Here is an 11,577-nt window from a genome sequence, read left to right as displayed (position 1 = left end):
CATGGGAATTAGATAACACTAGATGTATTTTTACCTATCATTGGGTTATTCAAAAGTTGTTAATTAAGGAGAAAAAAAATGGCGAGTAGGGAAAGACAAAAGGAAATTACTATAGTACTGATGAATTGCAAGTTTCTTCTCATATCCCTATTGGATTCATGTCTCCTAGTAATGCCTTATTCTTGATAGCAGTAACTTTGAAGATTGGTGATAAAAAATGTTATTAAGACCACTTGTGAGTTCTAATATTTTAATCCAAGTGATCATGAAGTATTTTTGTAGATTTAAGAGTCAAGGAATATAAGTTTCTTTCACTTTGTCAAGAATATGAAATTCCAAAGTTGTTGTGTAAAGTCTTTCAAATACTTATTGTAAATTTTGGATTAACTTGTTGTATTATGCAAGTTGAGAAAATATTTTCTCACTAAGTGAGGCGACACAAAGTTATATCTCTATACTAGTGCATTGTGAAATTGACGGTATGATGAGTGATAAAGAAATTAAAAGGCATATTTAAAGAAGTGATCTAAAGTTCTTGGCAATGGTTAAAAATATTATGTGAGATGTTATGTAGGAGTTGCTAAATCGAGATAAGATTCGAATCTTTTATTGTTTGTAGCATTAAAGTGGTTCACAAGCATCACATATTAAGGTATTTTTCACTTTTATGAGATTTTCTTCCATGAAAGAATGTTATACAAAAGCTTATCCATCAAGTGATGTTTCTAGCACTAAGTATGAGAGTTCTTTGATGCATCTCTGCATACTTTATGAAAGATAGATTCACAAAATGTGTTTATATATTGGAGTATGTTTGGAGATTAAATTGGTAGATGAGTTTTCGGATCTACTACAAGTTATAAATTCTTTAAGGTGAATGAGTTGTAAGTTTGCAAAGAATGTGAAATTTATTTTAACCTAGTATGTAGTCCATTGATAAACATTATGGATCTATTTCTACCAAGAGATACTTTCCATTACACTTTGATGACATTCATGGTTTCTCAAATACCATTTTGTTGTTAGAAATAATCTATAGTTGAAATATTCTTAAAGGCTAAGTTATTGAGAGGGGCAAGGTGAATTTGTAACTTCAAAAACTTTTGAACTCAATTAAAAATTAATCCTATATATGAAAGTTCTGATCTAACCATATGCATGAGAAATTGAAAACATGAAATCATTCATAAAATTTTGACACAAAGATTTGGTGACCCAGAAACCTTCCAAATAGAAAGTAAAACTGAGATGAGGATAATACCCACAAGATTTGGTACTGCATTGTAAAGTTGGCATGTTAAGGCTTACATTGTTCACTTCTAATGATGCACAATATTAGGAGCAATAAGGACTACTAGGTCCACCTTGTTAAAGGATTTACAAACATACAATAAAGTATCCACTCAGTAAAGAGATTTACATAAGACTATTAGGTCTACCTTGTTAAAGGATTTGACTAATCCACCTGTTAGGATGAAGTAGTAGCTGATCTCTGATCTACAACTTGGTTTGCTGAATGAGATTCTTTTAAGTGTGTAAATCACCTTGTTGTGATAGATTAATCTTTGTTGCTCCTTATACTGTTGTAGCCTTTTTAATTTGCACTTCTTCTCTTCACATTAGTTCCTTATTTATTTCATAGATCTTTAATATACACATTGGATGTGATACAATGCATTACATATATACCAATCCAATTATACAATTACAAAGTTAGCCACAATACAAGTTTACACAAATATTACAAAGTTGGCTTAAATGTAGACACTTAGGTTCTAAAGACTGAGGTTATGATACTCAACATTCACTCACTGCTTGACATCGTCATGCACTCAGTAGATGTAGAAGCTTGGTCCATACTAATCACTTGCACATAGTATTGAACTTGGTCTGCACTAGTGACTCGGTGAATATAATAAAAATCATCATATAAACTAAACCACTTGGTTACCATTGCATAACTTGGTAAATGCTATCACCTTGAGCTTGGTATAAACTGAGTCACTTGGTTAATACTAAGTATCTTGGTCAACACTAGACTTGCATCACATCAACTACAAACTTATTAACCACTACGCAACTCAGTTTGCACTGGTAAACTCAACATGAATTGAGATGCTTGGTTTACACTATTGATCTTCACAATAACTATAATTTCTTAGTATACACTAAAATTTTTCCAAAGGACTTGGTAGCAATTTTAGAACTTGGTGACAACTAAAATGCTTAGTTAACACTATTAACTATACAATAAGCTTGTTAGATACTTACAATCTGAATAAGTGTATGTCACTAATAATAAACTTGACTGATATGTCAACAATATCCCTCTTTGGAATTAGTAACAAAAACACTAGCCCAAACTAAATTCAAAAATTTTCTTGAATACCTTTATCCATCACCTTGTGATTCTAGCTCAGTAGAGTATACTATTTTTGAGATTTTCCAAAATTGGTTTTATAAGATATATTTATGTACATGGTAAGGCTCCTATATAGTATATTATACATCTAAATACATTTCCAATATAAACTTTCTATACATTTATCTCACATCTATCTCCACCATTTACAAATTATGTACTAATTCTTACATCTTTCTCCCCCATAACTCATCATTCCCATATCTTAATCTTCTCCCCCTTTTTGATAATAAAGTGAAAGATTTATTCTATATATTTACATATTAATGCCAAAATGAGATAGAAATTATAAATTTACCTTGAGTATGATAGCGAAAGTTTTGTCTCAATTGTCATACAAGTCCTTACATGTGTCTAGTGCATTCTACACTTCTTTTGATAGCTAAATCATGTGGTCTACAATGGAGAAGTTGTTGTCATGGATGAGGGATTTTACATGTGCAATATTCTTTTGTAGTGCATCCATGTTAGGGAGAATCAAATTTTGAATATCTACCAATGTAGATTTGATTCTTGCTTCTTCTCTAAGAAATTCTACCTACATATCTATCAAAAATTTAATCTTATTGAAATGTGCAGAACTTGAACTAGAGTCAAGTTGCAACTGTTGAGCACTAGCTTTGAGATCGATATTAATCTTGGACAATTTTTAATTTATTTTCTTAGTGAAATTTGAAACATCATATAACTTATCAAAAAGTTATGATACATTAGTAAAAAAGGTTTCCAAAGAGCCCAAAATGGTAGAGAATTTTACTTGGTAGATGACAATCTATTCAACAATGTGCTCTAACACTTTATTCTCAAATTTATTCTCTGCCTTTTGTAGTAACTTTTCCTATCTAACCACATCTTCATTGAACTTCTAGATTGCCTCCACTAGTTGTAACAAAACTAGCTGAGATGAATCAACCTCTATACCTATAGCATCTACCAAAATATTCTTGGCATCATCAATGATTTTGAATTATTTGTCTCTTTCCTCTCTTAGCCTTTGTTTCTTGGGTTTCTTTTGGAGAAGTTCACCAAATGTCTACATTTGATCTAGATTTAGTTTTGATATGTCCCAATTTGGGATCACTATATCCTCATCAAGGTCTATTTCCTCCTCCTTTTCTTTTCCTTTACCTAAAATGTTGTGCTCAATTGAGACTTGGTCTCAACTATCCTTACACTTATTCCTTGCTTACTAGGAATGAAAAAAATAGTAGACATGATAGGACTAACCAAAAAAATTGATATTGCACTTATTGTAGAAATACCTATAGAAATACCTATAGTAACCAAAACTGTCGTATCCAAAACTAATGCGTTCAAAACTATTGTATCCAACATGATAGAAGAGGGAAGAGTCTACAGCTTGGTAGATGAAGTGGAGGTCACTACACTCAATGATGTGTTGAGCTAAACTAGTGCAAAGATTTATTGGTTGGTTGTGTTTGGAGTGTTGGACACAATCAATCTTGCAGAGGCTATCTCTACACTTGATGTTATCAATATCTTGCTTGGAGAATGAGCAAGTGAGGCTATAACCACTACAACAATCTTGACTAGGTTAGTTTCCTTTGTATCCTAAGTTTCTTCCTTTTCATTATCAAAATGTGTTGTCTCTTCAAAATTTTCCTCTTCATCTTTATCTTCTTTATCATCATCATCATCTTTCACTTCAATAGAAAAATCAACCAGTTTGTGAACAATATATATTTTTCTAGGTATTTGTTGCATTCCTTACAACATGCTTGATATCTTTTATCAGAACCAGACAAGTGTTTGTTGGTGTAAATAAGCATTTACTATTTACACTTACTTAAGTTTACTTAGATTAATACATTATTTTATTATTTATTTAGGTGAGACACTTAGGATTTTGTGTACTCTCATGATTTGTCATGTTGACAACATAGAAGTATGCAACTCTATTTCAGCACATGGTGTCTACAATACTAGAGTTTGCATCATTCACTAAGTTGTCATGTAGACAACATAGTTATTTGTGCTCCCTTTTTAGCACATGTTGTCAACACTACTGATTTTCATGATACACCATTGTAGGTTTATCCTCACATCATTGAACTTACTTTTGTGCTTAATGGAGGATAACCCATTCTGGTGGACATGTGCCTAGTTGTATGAGTTATCATTATGTTGACTTCTATGCATTCTAGCTCTCTATAGGCCTTTATATATAGGCACTCCTAGTGTACTTGCATATGAAAAATATGGCATATTGAATGAACATAATGTCATTCTAATCATACTCTCTCTTTGGTCTATTATTGTGCTTGTGTTTGAGTTCCTTGGTCTTGGGTGAATTCTGGCCTAAGCCAAATTCTTACATGGTATTAGAGCTTGGGGAGATTCTCTACACATAGCCATTCAAGACTATTCATGCTTTACCACCTTGACTTGAATCTAGAGAATCCATAGAAATTGGGAGTGTCTAGAGCCATATCTAACCTTGCCATTGCATCTAGAATGTCAATTCGATGAAGATTGACTATAAATTTTCTTATGCTAGGCTAAAGTTGACTGTGATGCAAATTTGTTTTACAAACTAACACTCAAAGGCACCGATTTGGAAATCGAGTTTGATCATTCAATTGATTTGATTATTTATTTTTGGATCTGAATTATTTTCATTCTCTACATTTTTTGAAAAAAAAATTGGAATTATTCTGCCCAATCAGGCTATTAGAGAATTTTTTTTGTCAAACTAGGCATTCACATCTTGCCTCTGCAATTTGTGTAGAATATTTTTTTTATTAATTGCAGGGTATTATTTTTTATTCCACGGGCCATATTACAAATTTTGGTATAGCCCCTACATATTTCTAGTAGCCACACTATACTTTCCATAGTGGTATGTGAAATCCAGCAAGGTAATTAATTATGTCCAATGACTAAATAAACAACTTTCCAACCAAACCATACTAAGCTACAGTCATCCTCCACTACTGGTGGCTTTCTTTACAACTAGTGGCAAGTTTAATTTAAATAGCATAGGATTCTAAATATCCATGAATGTGGGATTAAACATTGGAACCCCTAGCCCGCATTTCTTCTTCTGGCAACAATGACCCACAAATTTGAAACCTCTGACAACTTTTGCAACAATTCAGCCATGCATTAAGAATTTTAGCACCACTACAGATGCCACACGACATACTAGGATATGCCCACACCTCCAAGTACACTATCCATGTGACCATTTTTAATTGATTCAAACTATGACCTATCCCTAGTCAGCAATACCCTTGTCACTCTAGTCAGTGAACATGTAGTGAAGAGTCAACAACCACATCAAACACGTCATCATCTGTAGGAACCAATTCTTGCCTACCACATGGTGCATCGCTAGCACACCCTGTCAGCATTTCATATACTACCATGCAAGTTGCCATGTCAACCCCTACCATACAATTCCATACAATTTTGTACATGATGATGTCATGCTAACATCATCATAGGGTAGGAGGACACTGACATCATCATTTCATGAGCCTTAATTTGACAGCCATCTAACCATCATTCTAGGCCAAATTTGAACTATTTCAATGATCGTATGACCATCAAATTTAACCTTGTCTTCTGTTGATGCAACCCCTCTCCAAATTAATTTTTCATTTTGTAGTCCGACTTTAGGAGGCCATATCTTAGTCATTTAAACTGTAAATCAGGTGTAATTTTTTTTGAAATTAGATAGAATTTCCTAAACTTTTTAGTGGTGTAGCTCTTTTGTAGTTTTGGTACATGAATTTGTTAGAATTTACATTTTTTGGTGATTGTACGTACATAATCCTACATTTTGGAACTTCAAATTTTCCATATGAGCACATCTAGAGTTGAAAACAAGTTTCATTTTTTTGAAAGTGTGTTATTTTCCATCTGCTTTCAAATCCTCAATCAAATTGTAGGGTTGTGTGGACAAAAGTGTCACTTTCAAAAATAGGGCCTTTCTTTGCTTTATATTGCTTCAGAGTTGTAGCACATTGTAAAGTTCTAGATTTGTAATCTATTTAGAGGTTGTAACAAGAAAAATTAGAAGTCCACGAAGGCCAAAAATTGACAAGTGGCTATTGTAATCACACTACTAATAAAGTGTCAAAAGCATCTATTTTGAAGGGGGGGGATTCTTGATTTAGTGAAAAGGGGGGGTGTTCTTGGTGTTGTCTACTCTCTTTTCTACAATTTTCTTTCATTTTTTTCATTATGGAAAATTTTAAGTTTCCAAAATTAACTCCTCATAACTATGTTACATGGTCCATAAAAAGTGGTATCACTTAATGCATAATGGAGTTTCACAATATGTAGATGGCACTCTTCCTAAACCAGCAGGTTATAAAGTATCAATAGCAATGGATAGGAAATCCCTAGGTGATATATGTTTGGGGGTTGATGATAAGATCATATATCAAATTAAGAAGTGTTCTACATTCAAGGAAGCTTGGGATACCCTCAAAAACCCATATGGTAAAGTGTCTAAAGAGGATGTTTTCAAAATTGAAGATGAGCTTGTCTCCTTAGAACCCAAGTCATATGATTCTATACATGATTTCATCATCAAGGTTAATGAACTAAGGACAAAGCTTACTAATTGTAAGAGTTCTATAAAAGATGATAGATTGATCTATCTCATACATAACAAGCTGCCATTAGAATATTCCACATTTGTTTCTTCTTTTAACACCTCAAAGACTACCTTAGGGTCTACCTACAAGAAAGTCACTTTTGATGAATATGCTGATCTATTGGATATTGAAGAAAAGAAGTTGAAATCAATGGGGATTCTAAAATTACCTTAGTCTAAAGCATTGGTGGCCAACAATGAGGGTTCTCAAAATTCAGCTGGACAATCTTCAAATAAAGGGAAGGGTAAGAATAAGAAATGGAAGAAGGACAAATTAGAGGATGTAGAAAAGACAACACCACAATCCAATCAATAAGGAAAGTCTTCCTCAAACTCCAAGAAGAAGGGGGACAACAATAAGGAGAAGAAAAAGTGTGCCTATTGAAAGAAAATGGGTCATGAAGAACATGAGTGTTATCTTAAAAAGATTGATGAATTGACCAACATCATGAAGAAACATAATGTTCCATTTCCTAATGCTTACAAGGAGAAAGGGTCTTCTTTAGATTCAAAGGGCAAAGGGAAAGCAGTCATGGAAAATTCAAACTCTTCAAAGGAATGGATATTTGACTTAGCTGTCTCATATCACATGGGTTCTTCAAAGGAGGATTTTTCTTCAATGAAGCAATCAAAGGTACTGCACATCTTCATAGGAGATGATACCAAAATGGAAGTTGAAGGGAAAGGAAATGTGGAGATGGAAAATGCAGAGCTTCAAAATGTTCTCTATGTTCCAAACCCAAGTTCAAATTTTCTATCAATCTAACAAATCACTCACCTTGGAGATGGACATCGAGTTGAGTTCCTTCCAGACTCAGTACAAGTGCATAGTCTAAAAGATAACTCATTGGTTGTAGTGGGGAAAGTGAATCATAACAAAAGGTTATACTCTTTCTCCCATTTTGTGCCCAAGTCTCCTTCAAAGGCTTTTTTATCTCAATCCAATTATGGCATCAGTGTTTTGGTCATCTTGACTTCTACTACCTTCAGTAACTTTGCACAAATAGAATGGTCAAAGGTCTACCTCAAATCAACTTTTCCAAAGATGAATGTTCAACAAATTTAGTGGATATGCATCTAGAGGGAAGGTACAGAAAGGGAAGTCTTCAAGAGCACTAGGTGTTCTACAGTTGGTTCACATGGTATTAGCAGGTCCTTTTGCATTCAACTAGGGTTGCTATATACTTACCTTCATTGACGACTTTTCAAGATACACTTGGGTCAATTTTCTTCATAGTAAGAATGAAGTGTTAGACAAGTTTCTAGCCTTCAAGACTCATGTTGAATAGAACTATAGGAAAGCCATCAAAGTTCTAAGGATGGACAATAGAAGCATGTATGTGACCAGAAGACTTATAGACTTTTGCAAAGTTGAGGGAATTGATCATTAGACTCCACCAGCATTTAGTTTGCATAAGACAGATGTTGCAGCATTGAGGATCCACACTCTCAAATCTATGGCAAGTTGCATGATACAATTCAAGTCTCTAGATCCATCACTTGAAGTTAAAGTAATTAGTAGTGCCACTCACATTCTTAATCAATCTCCTCATCCGGCCTTAGATGGAAAGACTTCTTTCGAAGCATGGTGTGGAAATTTTTTTATTGTGACACACTTTAGAGTCTTTGGTTGTCCTACATGGGAAAACATATCTTCCAAGGGATGCAAGGAACAGTCATCTGGGCCTTGTACTTTCATTGGTTATGAAGATAGTGTGAAGGAATACAAACTACTGGATCTAGAGACACATCAAATTTTTGTGGAGAAGAACGAACACTTTGAGGAAAGTTCATCTAGCTTGTCCTCTAATCCTCTCTACACATTGTATAGTTTGGAAACTCATAGTGACACTAGTGATAGTTCTTCAATAGATTTAGTCACGTGGGGTTCTATCGACAGTTGCAGTGAGAGGTCACTACATCAGTTCAGTTCACATGCATACATTGCCATAGTGATAGGACTAGCATAGCAAGGTACATCCACTCTTCTAGGTTCAACTTTAGTGATAGATTTGGGGTATAGTATTTATGATCTACCTCTTCTTCTTGATGCAGTATCACTTTCTTTAGTTGTCATGAGGGCTCCATCAAATCCTCTTGTTCATTCTCTACATGATCGATTATTATAGGTTGAAGTGATTGTGGATACTTATGATTAGTAGTTATAGAAGGGTTGTTCACCAGTTGAGTAGTTAGATAGTTCTTTGAGATAGGTTCTTCAACTAGTTGAGTAGGTTTCAGAGACATCACTTATTCATGGGATTCTTTCCATGCACAGTGGAAGCATCTCATTTGTACCTTTGGCATTGTTTCTTCCTAAGGGGAGGAACACCATTCTGTAGTCTTCGATCGGCTTCTTCATTGGAGCAGTCATTGGCCAACATTCTTCTTTGGTGGGGGGGGTGGGGGGGGGAACCTATCCTATCTCTCTTCCTCTTCTTACCATTCTCTTATGTATATACTAGATGTATGTCATAATTGGGGGGGTTTTGATTACTCCATCAATCCATGCATCCCTATTTATCTCTCTTTTTGCGAGAGGGTTTTTCCCATGAGGTTTTCCTTCTTTCTCTACTTTATGAGAGATTGCATTTGCATTATGTACATGGGTACATAACATGGCCTAGTAGCTAGGACCCATTATGCACTTCATCCTAGATTTTGTATGTTTAAGGGCATTTCCCTAAGTTGCACTTAAGGGGGGGTGTTGGTGTAAATAAGTATTTACAATTTACACTTACTTAAGTTTACTTAGGTTAATGCATTATTTTATTATTTATTTAGGTGAGGCACTTAGGAGTTTGTGCACTCTCATGAGTTTCCATGCTGACAACACAGAAGTATGCAACTCTATTTGAGCACACGGTGTCTACAACACTAGAGTTTGCATCATTCACTGAGTTGTCATGTAGACAACATAGTTATTTACAGACCCTTTTTAGCACATGTTTTCTACACCACTAATTTGCATGCTACACCATTGTAGGCTTATCCTCACATCATCACACTTACTTTCATGCTTAATGGAGGATAACCCATATCTAGTGGACATGTGCCTGGTTGGATGACTTATCATGATGTTGACTTCTATGCATTCTAGAAGCTCTCTAGAGCCCTTTATATATAGGCACTCCTAGTGTACTTATGGATGGAAAATATGGCATATTGAATGAATATATCATCATTCTAATCATACTCTCTCTTTGGTCTATTATTGTGCTTGTGTTTGAGTTCCTTGGTCTTTGGTGAATTCTGACCTAAGCCAAATTCTTACAGTGTTAAATTTTTTGATTTAATTTCTCCTCATTTTTCTTTAGAGATTCCTTAATCTCCTGGTATGTTAAGCTTGGAATAAGTTGCCTCAAGGTTTCCCTATAAATGTCTTTTACATTTTTATGACAAATTCCCATCTTGGCTTAATCTTATGCATCAAAATATAAGTAATCTGAGGAGTAATCTAGTCAAGTGAGTATTTCCACTTACCCATTTTATCCAGTACCAGATCTTCAATTTTCTTTTGTTCTTCCTCAATCCTAATTTCATACTTTAATGTTTTAAAAAAAATATTACCAACCCCTTCCTATAGTTCTCTTAGTCTATCTTGGAAGGTGGGTGGAGGTTTTCTAGATATTATATCTCCTCCTTATTAACTTTCATCCTTGAGGTTCTTCTAGTAAACACAATAGTAGATGGCTTGATAGGCTTGGTAATGATTACCTTTCCCTTCTTCTTTAGTGGTTCCTCTTCCTCTAATTTTTCCTCATCCTTTGCTTCTTCATCCTTACCTTTTCCCTTGGTCAACAAAAGAGTAGAACTAGTTTTCAATTTGGCAATTCTTTTCTTGTATTTGTTTAACACCCGAGGAAGCGTGATCTCTAGTTCTATCCTAGCTTTGGCTTCATCATATGTACCAAAATATGCACCCTTGGGATCAGCTAGTTCATTTACAAGTGCCTCAATTATATCCTTAATTTCATCTATATTAACCTCATATCCAAGAGGTTTCACCCATGCAATTCTAGGCCCGACTAATTGAATGTATACCTTATCATTATCTACCATGAAACACACATAATCCTTGTAATCTTAAGCTAGTTTGTTTAGAATCTTGAATCTATTATTCATTTTCCCTTTAAATGCATCAGAATAGTTAACCATGATACTATTATAATTCTTTCCCATCTCAACAATATATTCATTTATCTAATAGAGTACAGGCACATCTTTTCTCCATACAACTAATTCATTTCATAACATAAAAGAATAGACATGTCAACAAAGAGCCAAACTTACACAAGTTGTTCTTTGACATTTTGATGCTCTCCATTTTCTTTTTGAATTGAATCAACAATAGCTCGACAAGGTCAAGAGAAAGATTATTCTTCACTACCTTGTATGCAAGGTCAACTACTTTGCATGACACACAGTTCAACCTGCTTGAACTATAAATCTTATGTGCAATGATATGAATACAAAACTTTAATTCCATGTCTATGATACTTCTTATCTTCATACCTCTACCATCCCA

The sequence above is a fragment of the Cupressus sempervirens genome, chromosome 11 (genome assembly GCF_028749045.1).
Source record: "Cupressus sempervirens isolate cs-2001-9-10 chromosome 11, ASM2874904v1, whole genome shotgun sequence".
Classification (NCBI taxonomy): Eukaryota; Viridiplantae; Streptophyta; class Pinopsida; order Cupressales; family Cupressaceae; genus Cupressus; species Cupressus sempervirens.
Note: the sequence above shows the minus strand (reverse complement) of the source record.